This window comes from Eublepharis macularius, chromosome 8 (genome assembly GCF_028583425.1).
Source record: "Eublepharis macularius isolate TG4126 chromosome 8, MPM_Emac_v1.0, whole genome shotgun sequence".
Classification (NCBI taxonomy): Eukaryota; Metazoa; Chordata; class Lepidosauria; order Squamata; family Eublepharidae; genus Eublepharis; species Eublepharis macularius.
This window is the reverse complement of record NC_072797.1, coordinates 77,910,867-77,922,680: the sequence shown is the minus strand read 5'-3', so window position 1 is coordinate 77,922,680 and position 11,814 is coordinate 77,910,867.

Here is an 11,814-nt window from a genome sequence, read left to right as displayed (position 1 = left end):
CCCAATGATCTCCCAAGCCCGTGGCCGTAGGTTCGGTTTGAAATTGTGCCGGGTGCATATTAGATCCATCCATCTGTTCAAATACTATCAGGTTTTCCAGTTCGGCTGTTTCTAAGCCTAATCCATTCACCAATGCTGGTGATATTAAATCCCGTGAACGCTCAGAGTCTATTAAAGCTTGCACCTGCACATGAGTTCCCCTCTTTGGATTCAATAAAGTCACAGGCATGAACAGTATGGCCCCTCTTTCCCTCACCTTTGGTGGTTCCTATTTCTGTTGGACCTCCTGTCGGGGCCCTTTTATGGCAGGTCTGTTTCATTTCCCGATGGCACCGTAGACTCCTCCTCAGCCTCTTTGTGTTGGGGTTCCCCAGCATATCCAGGGCCCTCATTGGTATCCAAGCCAGCTTCTAGGTTCCCACATTTCATACCCCAGGTCCGACCCAGTGGTTTAGAGGTCCCTGTGGGTTTGGGTAGGAACCCACTCTTTCTCTCCTGTGCCAATTTGCCTGGGCATTGTGCTGCAAATTGTCCCATGTCCCCACAATTTAGACACAGTCCTTGTATCCATCGTGCCTCTCTTTTAATCACTGAGATAGGGGCGTTTGAGTAGGGGCTGCGACTCCTGTTTGCAGTGGTGGGTCTCCTTGACCCTGCTTGTTGTTGCATTCTTACAAGTTTCACTACTTGGGTTCTGTTTTCAACCTCACAGGCTAGTTGAATCCACCCTAACAATGTTTGTGGATCATCTTGCATTAATGCATGATCTAATAGATTCGTGTTTAGACCGTTTCGAAAGAGTTCAATTTTTACTCCTTCATGATAGCCCAGTATTTTGCTGGCTAGCTGCCTAAATTCGGCAGCGTACTCTCTGACGGCTCTGGACTTCTGCTTGATGGTTCTGCGCTGTGTTTTGGCTCTTTCCCCTTCCAAAGGGTCATCAAATTGAGCTCTGAGCGCATTTGCAAAGGTGTTTAAATCATGAAGCTCAGGTGCTCCCATGTTATACAGGGTTATGTTCCACTCAGCTGCTGCTCCCACTAATTGAGATCCCAGGTGGTTCACCCGACCGTGTTCCGAAGGAAATAAGTGTCCCCAATCGTGGAAAAATTCCATGGCTTGAATCAAGAAGAATCCAAGGTTTCTAGGGTTCCCATCAAATGTGGCTTCCAATTGGAACCATCCCTGCGACAATCCTGGTGCGAGGGCTCCTGCTCCCTGGCCTCCCATTGCCTGTTGCATCAGAGCCCCCCCCCCTGAAGGGGGGTGGTTGCAAATGTCCGTGTACCCCTGGGGTATCTAGTAGGCTCCATTTGCTCCCAATCCCATTGCAGCCATTTGCGGAATCCCTCCGTATTGTGGTTGAAAACCTTGTGTTTGGATTCCCTTGACTCTCTGTGGGATATTTACTGGGGGACCCCCATTTGGGTATATCCCATTTGTATTCCTGCCCCCGTTGGGGCAGTAATGGGGGTTCTTGGTGGTTGGCCTGGTGGGGGCATCCTCATCCCATTGGTGGAAACCAATGGGATGCTCCTGTGCTTGCTTGAGCTTGCACGGGTTGGCTCCTTGACACTCTCATCCTCGTTGTGGTACCAGGCGCTCCCACGCCTCTCATGAGTGGAAGTATGGTCAAAAGCTGTGGGGCCGCACTTGGGCCCGTTCCCTCTCCCTGAGAGGGTATATTAGAGGCTGTCACTACGGCATGGGGTGGAATGGATCCTCCCATCATTGTAACTATAGGAACCTGTGAAGGGGGGATTGTTTGAGTTCCCATAAAACATTCTGGAGTCAATAACATTTGCACCCCCCTTTCTGCACCCCCTTATTCTTGTACACTTTGTAGAGCTCTCCTCTGCTCCTCCTTCCCCCTCCTTGCCATTTGGGCCACAAGGATCTGGTACCTTTCCCCCACTCTTGGTTGCAGTGTCTGGCCCCCCAATGGGACTGATGGCCTGGCCACATTCCAATCCAGGGTGTAGGTACCCTCATTGCCCATAAAATCCTGGGAACTTTGCCCATTGCCAGGGGTTAATCCACAGTTCCCCTGTATTTGTACATCCTCCAACACCGATTGTGTTGTCACCTCTTGTAGTATAGGTAGCTGCAGTGTCTGGCCCCATTCCTGGTTGCATGGCCCAGCCGCGGCTCCCGTTTGTACATCCCCCAACACCGATTATGTTGCTGCCTCTTGTAGCGTAGGTAGTTACGGCGTCTGGCCCCATTCCTGGTTGCTTGGCCCGGCCATAGCTCCCGTTCCCCACCAATTTAGTGGGTCATTTGTAAATCCACTGCACTCTGCAGCATTTCCAGGGGGTAATCCAGGGTCCCTCATCATTTGTAAATCCACCAGGACTTGGGTATGTTGAGCATTCACTGCACTTCTCATCCAACCCTGGGTAAGACCTGTTAATGCCAACAGGTCGTATCTCATCACCGGAAGCTGTTCACTAAGGTAAGCTCTATCCCTTCTGTCTGCTCAGGGGAGTCCTGGGTGAGGAACAAGCTCCCTTGGCAAATGTTCTTCCATCGCTGGTAATCCCATCACAACTCCGGGCCTCTTCCTGGAAGAAGGTCCGGAGATGTTTCCAACCCCCACGGCAAACAACTCTGCTGCTGCACGGGGAGAGTTACACAATGTTCCAATTCATCCTCCCACCAAAACTCTGGTGCAGCTATATTTTCCATTCCTCTCCCAGAAGTGGTCTGGGATGTTCCAAGGGAGAGGTCTCCCATGGGCTCGATCCTTTGATCGCCCACCGGGATGGAGGTCATCTGTGGAACCCCAGAGATGCAGGGTGCTCCTGTCTCACTCAGGCAGCGACCAAACAGTGCTCCTCTCTGCCTCTCCTTTTGTTCCCGGTTTCTGGGTGCCCATTGCCTGGGAGTTAGTAAAGTAGTCCATGGTGACCCCTCTCCTAGGGATTGCTCCCAGTTCTATAGGAGTTCTTCCAGTATCTGTACCTGCTCCCAGATGCAGGACTGGGTGGAAAGTAGAGTCTCCTGGCACTGTTAATCCTGGGGTTGGCTCAAACGGCTGGAATCCGGGAGCCGTTCTCCAGAGGTTACAGGTACAGAAGAAAAGAGGGATTCTGGTAAAAATGTCAGGCTATGGATGACAGGATACTGCAGACAGATCTCTGGCCCATTTGCAGTAAGACATCAGTACTTAGTCAAATGGATTTTATTCAGAAATTAGTTCAGTTCAATTTACAGTTCCATAGGTCTACTTAGGAGTAATGTAAACATCTAAGCAGCTCGACTAGAGATTGACCAGAATGACAACACGAGAAAGAAACAGTTCTTTTCTAGTTACCTCTTCTCCTCCCCTCCCAGTTATCAACAAAGTTTCCCTGCTCCTTCTCTGTGAGAACATTTTACATATTTGTCCTATCATGCTTTGTTGCCAAGGAGAAAGACATAGTCTGAGAAGAAGCCCAAGGTCATAACAGTAGAGTCCAGTAGATAGCCACCTGTAAAGCTTGAGAAACAGTTATAACACTAACAAAGAGCAAATCAAAATACATCAAGCCTCTGTTTACAAATACTGGCATCAAGCATCCAGCATCCAGCATCAAGCATTGAGCAGTAGAATCAAAATTGGCATGGATGGCTGGGCAGAGACATACATGACAGTAGTGAGTCTGTGTTTCTGTGGTGTTTTCTGCATGCACACGTGCATGGGGTTTTCTGGATGTTCAATCTATGAGGATCAGATTCACTTTGGGCCTCTGTTATTCCACATTCAAGGGAATCGAACCGAAACCTGTTTATTTTTTCTGCACTAGCAAAATGCCGTGTTGCTGCTGTGGGTTTGTTGAGAGAACACATCAGTTTCATTACCTGGTCAGCTGATGAAACTTGCAAGGATTATTTTTTTAAAGGTACTAAAATTGCAACGTTGTTGTTTAATTAAAAAAAATCAGAAAAAACAGGATTGGTTGCTGTTCAACAGATCAGGATGCAGGGGGATAAAGAAGAGGTAGAAAGGTAGGGCAAGGGCATGCTTCACACTGAGGAAAATATTCTACACTTCAAAAAAGCTGTGGTTTGACTTTACTGGGGGAAGAAAAGAGGTGTGGGCACATGGAGAGTCTGCATGAGATGCAACCTTTTACTGTGCAAATGCAAAAAATCTGGGAAGCAGTTTGGAGACTGAATTGGGGTATTTTAACTATGCATTCAGAATTCTGGAGATAAATTGATGCAGTATGGGGCCAAAATTGATGAAAAAGCCCCATGCAGATATGGCTGCGTCCCTCACTGTGCCTTGCAGGGGTTTATTGGGCTCAACTAGGAGCCTCTTCCCCCACTTTTCCTCATGTGGGATTTGGGTAGACCATTCCAGGTGCCACCTACCTCGCCTTGTGTGAGACTCAGGTGAGCCAAGCTAGGCTCTGTCTCCTTTACATTACGTCTGGCTCAGGCAGACAGAGTCTGGTGCCATCTCCTTTGCCTCACATGGGGCTCAGGCAACCCACAAGTTGTCTCCCTTCCTTCACCTTATGCGGGATCCAGATGGGCCAAGCTAGGTGCCACATCCCTCATGTCACATGGGGATTGAGTTGGCTAGGTGCTGCTTTCCCACCTATCCTTGCACAGGGCTCAGGTGGGCTGGGCTTTTCTAGCCCAGATGGAAGCAGGCCACTGTCTCACTGGGAGGCATCCTGGTGCTCTTAATGACCAATCCGTCCTTTCAATTTTCTCCTTGTTTCTTTTAAGACCCCTTGCATATTCCCTCTCTGATATTAGGGAAGTTCAGCCACACACAAGCAGAGGCTACCACTACTACTGCCATGCTTTACAGCATTATTATATAGATATTTTTAGATGTAAATCTCTCTCTCTCTCTCTCAGTATAAAATGCGACCAATATTTATTTAATATTCCAGTTAATTTGACACACACACCTTTGGCAGCATGTTGTTTATAATTTAGTCCTTAAAAACTAGAACTTTCTATTACATTTGTGGATGATTTGAGATTATACAGGAAGTTTAGAACTTTGCTTTAAAAATAAAGGATCTGCAATCAATTACAAAGCAGACCTTCCTATCTAGGCGAGACACATGGAGACTACAATGGTACCTCGTCAGGGAATCAATTGTATCCAGGTGCCTTTTGGAAGAAAGATGTAGGAACATGCTTGCTTGTATTTGGGGAATGATTCAAAGGGGTTATTTTTGAATGAGTAATTAAAGGGAATCAATCTTCTTTGCATTGCCACTGCTATGAAAAGCACCATAGCTGTGCAATAATCTCATGCAATTATTCAACTACCCCTTTGGCAAGGACAACATAATTAGTCCTGGTGGTGTCGAGAGATTCCCTTTATATCCAACAAATAGGCAGTTTTAATCAAGTGTTACTGAAAATGTCTCATAACACAAGGAAAACAATAAGTGAAGGTACAAGGCCCCCAAGCTGTGTGACTCCTATCTACAATGGTACAATTTTACAATGCTAACAACATGATGAATGCTACCAATCTCCATATAAGATGATTATAATTGCATATCAGTATCAAGTCACAACAGTGCTTATTTGTCTAGAAACCAGGATGTCACCCTATTTATGCCTTGGTAGATGAGCTGCTTTGAGATATTAGCCATCACTCACTTGGCTTCCAGGTTCTCCTCCACTCTTCTACCAAGATTTCATACTATGACATGTTCACCTACTATCATAAGACTGGAAAATGAGGCTGAAACTTTCCAACTGACTTGCTGAGCTATCACCTATGGAAATGTGAAATAACTCAGAGCCTACAATCTACTAAAAGCATGCAATAGAAATAGAAGGAAATTTACTATATAAAATAGCTTTGCTGGGCACAGAACAAAATATCATTACCTACATAATGAGTATGTTAGAAATATAATATCTGATTACTAATTGCTCCTAATACCCAAGCAATGGCATGAGACAAAGGGCTGTTGGGCCAAAACACTGTCCAAATGCAAGACCATCCATCTTACTGATCAGCTACAAAATCTATACCTCAATATGCCAAAAGAAAATAACATGGAATGGCTTCCATTATTTTCTTGTGTGGAGTCATAGTTAGAGTGTTGGACTAAAAATGGGATACACAGGTTCAAGTCTCCATTCTTCCAGGGAAACTCACTGAGTGATCATGAGCCAGTCACACACACACTCAGCATAATCTACCTCATGGGGTTGTTGTGAGGATAAAATGGAGGACAGAAGAATGATGTAAGATCTCCATTGGGGAGAAAGATGGAGTATAAATAAAGTAAATACATAGATAAATATCCTAAAGACAGATATGTACAGACATGAGCAGGGGGTGGAGAGATTTCCACCAAAAGGAGTGTACAATCTAATTTCAGCAGTTAGATACACCGATTTCTGCAAAAATTATTTAGCTTGTAGGAATATACATTGTTCTAACAGAGTTTTCCTGCTGTTAAAATCCAGTTGAAAGGCTCAGCTAATTCTGCTTATCTCCCCTCCACTTTCCAAGTTAATAAGTTATGTCTCCTATAATTTTGTGTTTCAACCCTTTGTTTTCTAAAGGGCTGTAGGCAATGAAAAGGCAAGAGAGAGAGCTAGAAAAACAGTGCAGGTAGACTTGGAATGAATCCAATAAGACACATGCAAAAGCTTATTATAAAGCTTACTCCATGTCAGTGATGCTTGTGGAGGGAAGCAACACTTTCCCTCCACAATTGCATCTGCATAGTGTAGGCCAGTGGAGCAGTTCCAAGTGGTCAGAGGTAGAGATGTGCACAGGAAAAAAAATTGGTAAATTCAGGTTCGGTAACACAAACTGGGGAAAAAATTAGCATTCCCCAAATAACAAATTCATTCTCCAGTTTGATTTGGTAATACAAAGCAAATTCGGTAAAATTCGGCCATTGTTTCCTATAGGAAACTCAATTTGAGTATATCTGGTGGCCTGGGGAGGGTCATTTTTTTAATTGAATTTATACAAATGTGCAGGGTACCTACTCCTAACTGTCCCCTAATGACCCCCAGAGTTTCATAAAATTTGAACTCCAAGGGGCCATTTTACGACCCCTCCCAAAGAAGTTGCCCCCAGCCACCTCCAATCCCCATTATTCCCTATGGGGAAAACTATCTGAGGACTATCCAGGGGACTAGGGGTGGCATTTTGCAATCAAAATCCACCAATTTTGCAGGGACTCTAGTCCTGAAAGTACACCTAAACTCCACTAGGTAATTTAAGCTAAACTAAACAAAGCACCCTAGAAAACATCTCCCCCCACCACATCTACCCCCCCCCAGAAGAATAAAAACCTTTATCCAACAACAATTGAACGCCAAACCAAACTTCCGGCAACAGAAAACTCCAAGCAAAAATGGTGAACACAAACGAAACAGCACCCCGGCACCCCAAGTACCACCAACAAAGGAAAACAGTCTCCTCCAAAGAACAATGAGCAAAACCAGAGCTGAATTTAATACAGTTAACTGGAACTGTAATACACTCACAACAGAATTTCCCACAACAAAAAAGAACCCCCTCAAAGAACAAGCAGCTAAATGAACAGTAAATATAACCAACTTCAAACCATAGCCCATGCACACAGACAAAAACTCAACCAAAGCACCCCCCACAAAGCAAAAAAGTAGTTTTTAAAATGCAAAGTAAAAAAAAAAACCCTCCTCCTTTCAATCCTATCCCTGCCAGACACCAGGTCAACCCCTCCCCACCAAAAGAGGGAAAAAGTGAGTCTAGCAACCCTCAAACCAGACAGTAGCTGAAGTCCTCCAGGTTCAGCAGCTGAAGTCCCTGAGGTGAAGCAGGTCTCAGCAGGCAGCAACAGGAATCCACTCACTCCAGGTCAGGAGGATCCAGTGGCATTCCAAGTCCCAGACCAGAGAGAGAGAGCCAACAGCAAGTAGCAGCAAGCAGGCAGTCTCTCAATCTTCAGGCCGGAGCAAAATGGAGGTTGCTCTGAGGAAAGCCTGTGTAATTTAACTTCTTGCAGGGTAGTTAAAAAAAAAGGCACTCTCCTTCCTGAGAATTGCATTGGCTAGAGAAGGAGAGCTCCTACAAGTATTGGCCTCTCACTCCCCCATTTGTGACCATTTTGCTCCACACTTTGCAGATGAGATTTCAATTTAAGATGGTGGAATAATCAGAAGTAGCTCTGTGCTGCCTCTGTCTCTTCAGCCTGTTATATTTTGATTTGACCCTGTCTCATTTGACACAGTGATAATTTGCCTTCATTTCACTGTTTTATTTCTTCTTAGTTATTGTTTGTGATAAGTGTGGCTTATAATCTTAAAACTATGAGTCATAAAGGAAAAGATACAAAGACAGCCTCCTCCCCACAGCTGGTGCTAATGCTCAAAAAGAAATAATTCCTTTGCTGAAAAAAATGAGGGCTCAGCTGGAAAAACAATCTGAGCAACTAAGACATCTTTCTGCTAACGATAAGTCAATTGTTAGCTTGATTCAACAACTTTGGGTTGATTGAATTCATTGGTACATGAGTTCAACAGATGAAGACTAAAATTGTTGCCTTGGAAGACCCAACAGTCACTCATGAAATGGCTATTTCAGTTTCATGAAATGTTTTGTCAAGCTGAATATCCCAGCTTGAGAGTTTCGCTCATCAATTCAATCTTTGTTTCCTTGGTTTTTCAGAGGAGTCTGAAAAGATGGGGCAGAAAAAATTGACAGAATTCATGAGAAAGCTACTTTGTGAGCTATTGCAGCTTCCTCTGGTTATCAGTTGCAGATTGAACAAGTGTACAGGATTTCTCATGCACCTAGTAGTACAAACAAGCTATCTCCAGTAATTGTTCAGTTTCTTAGACTGAGTGTAAATGATTATATTCTACGCTTGGCAAGAGAAACAGAAACTGTATTGGGGTCCCAACAAAGAGCAGATTATCCTTTAACCAGATTATACTAATAAAGTGTCAATATTATACCATCGAATTATGAAAGCAAGAAGCCTTGCAAGAGATATGAATTTGCAATAATATATCAAATATTCTGCCATCCTCAAGGTAAAATGAAGAAGTTTAAGATTCTTAATTCTGCAGAATCATTTCTCATTGGCCTCTTTTTCTGGTACAACTGTGCAAGATCCTTCAGTGGACAAATAAATAGCTTGTTGTGATCATTTGGAAAATATTAAGATTATTCATATACATATAACTGAATCTGGCCTCTTCCCCTATTTTTTCAATATTTTGACTTAGTTCTCTGGGCATAATTACAGCCTAGAGACAACAGCCTAGGATCATATCCGCATTTCCTGTGTGTCTCTGTATGTTCATACATGTGTATTTTTCTCTTTCTAAGCATTTCTAGACATTAGACAGATATTTGGTCCATAAATATCTATGTATAGCTATATAACTATATAGAGGGGAGTGGCCAGTACTGTAGAGAACTCTGTCATCTTACCTGGAGAAAAGTGGAGTTTTTTTAAAACCCTTTTCCATCTTTTTTTTACTTTTGTTATCGAATGGGTATTGTTTTGGTGGATAGCTGATGCCTGATTTATAGAGTTGTTGTACCTATTTTGTCTGTTTTAATATTTTTTTCTGGCTTGCATACTTCTTTACTATTTTTTTTACAAATATTTCATTCATAATACACTTCTCTATATGATACTTTGCATTTAATTCATGATATGGGAAATGGGCTTTGTTGATTTGTATGCTGTTTTCAAGATTTATGCCTCCCCAAAGATGACCCCTCTCTTCAAGGGCCAGGTTTATCAGGATAATGTTTGTGGAAGTTTGAAATGAGTCTAGGTGCATTCATATGAGATTGTTCTACCCATTCCTTGTAAGATTCATCAAAGTCCTTTCACCTGACTAGGTAGAAAAGCTTGTTGTGAATCCAGGATTTCCTCTATTTCATAATGAATATGTCCATCTACCAGCATTGGGTGTGGGGGGGCCCCGTTCTGGATGCCACTGGTCAGGTGGGGGAGCCTTTTTCAGAAGGCTGAAGTGAAATACTGGGTGGATTTGTCTTAAATTCTTGGGGAGCTCAATTTCTACAGTTACTTGGTTGATTAATTTCTTTATAGGAAAAGGTCCTAAATATCTCCATCCCAATTTCTTGCTATGTTGCTCCCTTTTAATGTTTTTGGTGGAAATATATACAAAGTTTCCTGGTTGCAGTTTCCAATGTTCAGAACGCTTTTTGTCAGCAAATTTCTTGTAGTCCTCTTTGGCTTTGTCCAAAAACTTTTGTATGATTCCCCATTGGGTAGTCCACCATTCTTCTAGATCTCCTGGTTGTTGGGATCCAGGGGTTGTAGCAAAAGGTAAGGCATTTCCTTCATATTCATGTACTATTTTAAAAGGAGTAGCTCCTGTGGAGCTGTGTATTGAGCTGTTATACGCATATTAGGCAAAATCAAGAAAATCAATCCAATCATCTTGCTGATAGTTGATGTAGCATCTTAAAAACTGTTCCAGCACTTGATTTATGCATTCCAATTGCCCATCGCTCTCTGGATCATAGGCGGAGCTAAGTCCTTGTTCAATTCCAGTATTAAGAAGCTCCTGCCAGAAGTTGGCAATGAACTGTGGACCTCTGTTGGATATTACCTTAATGAGTGCAGGAAATGAGTGCAGTTTGACCATGTGTTTTATGAACAGGCTGGCTAATCTCTTAGCTGTATGGATTGTAGTACAAGGAATAAAATGAGCCTGTTTCGAAAACAAATCCACCACTACTAAAATGACTGTATATCCTTTGGGGGGGGGGAGATCTGTGATAAAGTTAATCAAAATTACTGCCCATTGTCTAGGAGGGGTTTCTAAGGATTGTAACAGTCCAGGGGTTTTCGCCCTCCTAGATTTTCCCATGATACAAACTGGGCATGAAGATACATATTGAGAAGTATCTTTTCTCATAGCTGGCCACCAAAACTGTATTTGTACTAAGCGTAGGGTTTTCAGATACCCAAAGGGTCCAGCAGTTTTGGCATCATGGCATTGTTGCAAAATTTCTTTTCTTAAACTGGCTGGGATGTACAATTTGCCCATTCTGTACCAGTGGCCATCTCCCACCTGTTTTAGATCGGTTTGGGGCACGTTTCCCCCTCCCTTTCTGTTTCAGCTTTCATTTTCTCTCCCCATTCTGAGAGATCAGGTTTCGTGCTGCTTTGTGTTTTCGCAGCTTCACTGCATGTCGTCTACGCTCCTCCCAGTTGAGCTCATGAGAAAACTGTATCATCTCTTCCTTCTGGCTGTCGTGTTGGGGCATGCGCAAAAGTGCATCTGCTAAGAAATTTGATCTGCCAGTGAGGTACTTCAACATGAAGTTGAACTTGGAAAAGAATTCCGCCTACCTTACCTGTTTGGTGTTCAGCTTACAGGAAGTGCGTAATGCTTCTAAGTTTTTATGATCCATCCATACTTCAAAAGGAATTCTAGCCCCCTCTAACCAATGTCGCCAGGTGGTGAGTGCAAATTTCACCAAAAAGCTTCTTTCTCCCATACACTCTAATTGCATTCAGTTTCAGAAATTTTTTTAGAAATGTATTCGCAGGGATACAGTTTTCCCTCTTTATTCAGTTGTAGGAGGACACCCCCCCCCCCCACGGCGGTGTCACTAGCATTGACCTGGACCACAAATTTCTGGTTCTTATCTGGGTGCTGTAAAACCGGTTCTGAAATAAACAACTTTTTCGGCTTTTCAAAAGCTTCCTGGCATTCCACAGTCCAATTCAATTTAGAACTCGGCTTTTTCCCTTGCATTCCCCTCCCCTTTGTTTTTAGCAAGTCTGTTAGGGGCAGAGCGATTTGAGCAAAGTTCTTTATGAAGGGTCGGTAAAAGTTAGCAAA